The sequence below is a fragment of the Phalaenopsis equestris genome, unplaced genomic scaffold (genome assembly GCF_001263595.1).
Source record: "Phalaenopsis equestris unplaced genomic scaffold, ASM126359v1 Scaffold209544, whole genome shotgun sequence".
Classification (NCBI taxonomy): Eukaryota; Viridiplantae; Streptophyta; class Magnoliopsida; order Asparagales; family Orchidaceae; genus Phalaenopsis; species Phalaenopsis equestris.
Genome location: NW_018228702.1, coordinates 240,003 through 245,480, shown reverse-complemented (window position 1 = coordinate 245,480; position 5,478 = coordinate 240,003). Strand labels below are relative to the sequence as shown.

At 39.3% G+C, this 5,478-nt stretch overlaps 1 protein-coding gene across 2 annotated transcripts in view; it reads left to right on the top strand.

Annotated features, from left to right (window-relative positions):
• LOC110036671 (endonuclease III homolog 1, chloroplastic-like) overlaps window positions 1-5,478 on the top strand; it is a 49,398-nt gene that overhangs the window by 27,562 nt on the left and 16,358 nt on the right. The window lies entirely within an intron of this gene.

Below are 5,478 nucleotides of genomic sequence, written 5' to 3'. Positions count from 1 at the left end.
TTTTTCGTTGTTTTAGATGGATCAGTGTCTCCTCTCTCTCACCTCATTTTTGTTCTTTTATTTCCTTGCTTGGTTCGATTTTTTTTCGATGCTTATGTACGATGCATAAGTGTCCACGTATAGCCTTTTGCTATAGGTGCAACCATCAAGCAAGGTCGCAAGTAGTCGTTTTGGGGCGTACGGTGTTGATGATAAAGGCACACCGAAGATAGAGCGGAAAGATACCCTATCCTATAACATCAAGATCCAGGCATTTGATGAACAATAGGATATGGTATCCTTCACCGACATAAGTCTAGCGGTAGTCGGCTCGAACCTCCTCAGGTTGTTGGCAGTCCTATGCCCGATAGCGTAATCGACTCGTGGACAACCAAAATAAAAGAAAAGATAAGTTTTTGTTAAATTATTTTCAAACAAAATATACTTCTCCACGAAACAAAATGGATAACTCTTCTTTGCATGCTTAAGAAGTTGTGTGTATGGCAAAAACCATCGATGTTATATTTTTGTGTAGACCAGTGTAGTATTAGAAGGTAGCCTTCTGTAGAGCTTTCTTGATTTTTATCCAAAGTGCCAATTCTCTTTAAAATGTCAATCGTTACCATGAGCTAAACTGGAGATTTGTTTTGAGCTAACTTAATGTGCCAGATATCTGATTCATATTTCAGTTGTTTAGAAATAAGCAACGCTTACTCAAGAAATATAACTAGATTTTTAATGAATGCTAATTATGCTAGCTATTAGAAAGGATAAGAAAATGCCATGTAATGATATGCTATTATGCCAATATCGGTTATAAATTGCTTAAAAAAACAGGATTTTAAGCTTTAACTTCAATTTACATTAAATTTTAAGTTTTTCATTATGCTGATTTCATGGAATGTACAAATTTCTCAAAAATGATTCAGGTCAAATGATAAATTTCATACATTTGGAGTAAGTTGGGTTTATGCATCACGATGTCATGTTTAATTTTTGATTCATAGAAATTTCTTATCTGCAAATAAAAAATATAAGGTCTGAATATACATTAACCCTTCTTTAGATCTCGCTTTAGTGGAAGCTCCATCAACTGAATGTGCCTATAATGATGACGCTTGCTAAATCACAACAAATGCTGACGTGGGAGTATCCCTGAAGCTCTGTTTCTATGAGCCTTGCTACAGTACAACTACAGGAGCCAAACAAAACGCTTGTGTTGATCAGGCAAACTGCACAAAGCCGAGACGAGCGGCCTGTTTTCGATTTCTTTTCAATTTTTAATGAGTTACCTCCTTTCCTTTCATTCATTTCATTCCTTTCCTATATATGCGTTGTGTTAGGGTTTAGAGCGGAGTTTTTTCATGTTTTTATTCAGGACAGTCATCGGTTTAGTTTCTCCCTTCTAGGGTTATATTCAACGGCGAGTGGTGCTCTAACTGTAACTTATCGAAGGTTGTGATCTTCTTCTAAGGGTCGAGTGGTGCTCTGGTTATAGCTCATTTCTCAACCCTTTCCAACACTCCTCGCTTTCTTGCCACGCCTCTTTTCGCATTGCAACCGCCCAGGACAGCCGCCATTGCTGTTTTTTCCTGCAGTTCTTTTTCCAGCCACCTTCCTTCCATAATCCCTGCTCCTCATTCCGTATTAATCACCATCCCTCCTTCCAGTTTTTGGAGGCCAACAGCCTTCTAGCCGCCTTAGACCAGCTGTCCTTGCTGCTTGGCTGCAGTTTTCCTCTTCCTAGCCACTGTCCCGGCCTCTCGCTTCGCTGCCTTTGCTGTCCTAGTCCTCCACCTTCCTTGCCGCAGCCAACAACACCTTCCCTTTATTGTTTTGTTGCTGTTCCGGCTGCATACAAGCCCTACCGCACCTCATCCATCTTTCAGTAACCTTACATGTTGAAGTTGCCACCCTCCAGCACCCAACCTTCCCATTTCAGCCCACCTAGCCGAACTCCATCTGCCTATTTGCTTTCAATAATAATATTTGCTTTTCTTATTGGTGATTGGGTTAAATTTGGTATCAGGGCTAGTCCAACCCTAGTCCTATTCTAAGGCTTCTAGCATCCGAAATACCTAAACCTATCCCAAACCCCACCTCCACCACTAAAAAAAAATAGATAAATAAAAAAAAATTTTCCCCTACTTTTTGACTCAAGCCATCCTCACACACAACATTACCTCTACCTACACCTCAAACACTAATCATGCCATCAAAGAGATAATTGTCGAAGATCAAAACGGGAGGAAATGCCATGATACTGTTTATGAAAAATCTACAAAGGGATGTTTACGAACCTTATATAGATGATGTGTTGCGGAAAATCCTCCAATTACAACAAAGATTTGTCATTTTTGAGATGAGGTATTTTGAAAGGGTCGCCCGTAGCTACATTGGCAACTTTCTAGATCAAAGAAATAGAGTGAGTCTCTTCCACCATTGGATATCAGTGATGAAGAACCTCTACTGTGAAGACTTGACATGAAATATCTGAGAAGCTAGAACTTTGAAGTAAATTTGGATTTGTCACATTTTGATGACTACTAAGATCCAAATGATTTCATTGAGCGGCTCAAGATCGTGGAATTTTTCTTCGAATACCAGGATGTTCCATTAGACAGAATGGTGAAACTAATTTCAAGCCAGTTAAACAGGAGTGCATTGTTTTGATGGAAAAAAAATGAAGCATATACACCATCATGAGGGAAAAGACAAGATCAGTAATTGTTTCAAGGTGATGGGAAATGCGATGCTAGTACCTACCAGTTCATTAAAGATAGGATGTGTAGATCCTAACTTCAAAAGTGGAGAGACAACATTAGCGGATGACCACCACATTTTACAAGTTGGGTTCAATCCTGTGATATTACAAAAAGAGTACATCCAGTGAAGCTTCCAAGTCGACTAAGCCCGAGGAGTAATTAATTATGAGTGGAGGACAGGTGGGAGCCAACTCGCATTCTCAAATCTGTCATAACTAGGAAGGGTGTCAAGTGCCACAAATTTGAGCATATTGAATCAAATTGCATAACCAGATGAATGATCTATTTCATTTGAGGACATTGTTGAATAAATGGTAATGACACAGTAGACACCGAAGAAAGTGATGACACAAATGAGTACTAGCTTCAAATTGATGAGAGAAAGAGGCATGTAGTTCATGCTGACTCTATAAGAAGTCTCCAACCGAATTGGCAGTGGTTGTCCAAGATGACCTTGAGTCTGAGGAACTGATACCAGAGCCATGTCAATCCCATATAAGAGAAATTTAGACTTTTTAGATATATAGGCTCCTTTAGTTGTCCCTATAGAGGAAGGTCCAACATATTTGAAATAAGGCTTTTTTGTGCCACTTCAGGAACTTTATATAGAGCTATTCAAATATTAGATTCAGTTATACAGTATAGTCGCCAACAGATGACCAAATAGGAGAAATGAACCATTGCTTTGAAAATTGTCTTGTGAGCTTGGAGGGGAAGAAAATTCTACAATGGGATTTAATACCTATTAGAGAAGAACATGCCTCTCTTGAGTGGTTATACTTTAGTGCGGTCCAGCCTACCTTAAATTTCATTCTAGAGTTGATTCATTCTAAAAAACTTGTTTGCCAGATACATGCAACCGAGTACAAGTAGTGGGAAAAGCATATTATAAACTTAGTTGCTTGAGATTTGACTCATGAAGATCTATGCCGTTATGTAGCTCCAATTCAAGTTGTTCCAAAGGTAGATGGATATTTCTCTACTATGTTGTGCTTTTGAATGACATCACATACATAATTGACTTACTGGGAGCCTGCAACATTGCTGTTACCTTAAACGGGGCCGACCTGACTACTATGAGAAGATAAACGCTTTGATAATTGAGGTTGAGCATCCCCAATCGGGAGACTGCCGCGGGGGCTACTTGGGAGCCCCATTTATGCGAGTCATACTACAGTACAACTACAGAAGCCGAACCGAGCGTGTGCACCAGTTCACGAGAACGAAAAAGCCCAACCGAGTTGCCCGTTTTCTATTATTTTCTAATTTTTAGCGACTTTCCTTATTTTCTTTCATTCCTTTCTAGTTCTTTTCTATATATGCATTGTAATAAGGTTTAGAGAGGAGTTTTATCGTGTTTTTCTTCTGGGCAGTTATCGACATCCCTACTTTTCCTTGCTAGGGCCGTATCTGAAGACGGGTGGTGCTCCAACTGTAGCTCGTCTGAGGTAGTGGCCTTATTTTAAGGGTCGAGTAGTTCTCTTGTTGTAGCTCGTTCTCAAGGGAGTATTTATTCTTGACCTTACCTTCCCTGCACCCCTGGCTTCGCTGCCACTCCTCTTTCTTTGCTATGTCCGTCTAGAGCATCCATTTAGCTGTTCTTTTCTGCAGTTTTCTTTCCAACCACCTTCCATCCACAATCCTTGCTGTTCTCCTTCTGAATCAGCCGCTAGCCCTCCCTTTTACTATTTCTGGCAGCCCACAACCTTCCAACTGCCACAGATTAGCTGCCCTTGCTGTTTTACTGCAGCTTTCCTCTTCCTAGCCACTGTCTCGGCCTTACACTTTACCGGCCTAGCTTTCCTACCCCTCCACCTTTCTTGTCACAGCCTGCAACGCCTTCCTTTTGCTGTTTTGTTGCTGTTCCAGCTGCCTACAAGATCTATGGCACCTCATCTATCTTCCAGAAAACTTAATTGCTGAATCTGCTGCCCCCCCAACCTTTCCATTCAAACCCACTTAGCTGACCTCCACCTCCCTTGGGATACACTTCTGTTGTGTTTGTTTTTGTCTGTTGTATTTTTCCCTTTCAAACGTGTCATGGTAACCACCTATTTACTTTCAGCAATAATATTTATTTTTACAATTGTGGTTTGGGTTAACTCGGATATCATAAGCAATCTAGGCTTTTTTAACATGCCCATCACAATGATACACACTAAATATTAACATAAGGAATCTAGGGTTTTTTTAATATGATCCTATTTAAACCTAATAAGTTACTTCAAAGAATTAAAATGCATGACCTTAACAGATTTTTTTAATACGATTCTATTTGAACCTAATAAATTGCCTCAAAGAATTAAAATGCACGACTTCGACAAAGATCAAAACTTCGTGCAAAATACAGATAATTATCCACGGTCAGATAATGTTGAGGTAACTGTCACTTTTTGATCCTCTCATTTCTTTCTACTGATTCCATTTGATCTTGATGTTTGTCTTTGATTTCTCAGCTTCAAGATTTCAGCATGAGAAGGATAATGTTGCATACTTGGATGCTTATGAGCTTTGTGAAACACTCTAGTAAATTTATAACTGCTAAAACTTTTAGTTATAATCAATATATCTTACACATCAACTTTTCCTGGACTTACCAATGTTATGGCTATAGATAAAAGAAATTCATGACTTCATGATAGGGTTTAGATACAATTATCATTGGGAAAATTTGTTTTGATATCATGTTAGTGTAAATCTTATGGTTGTGAAAAAGTTGGGGTTGGCGGGGGGG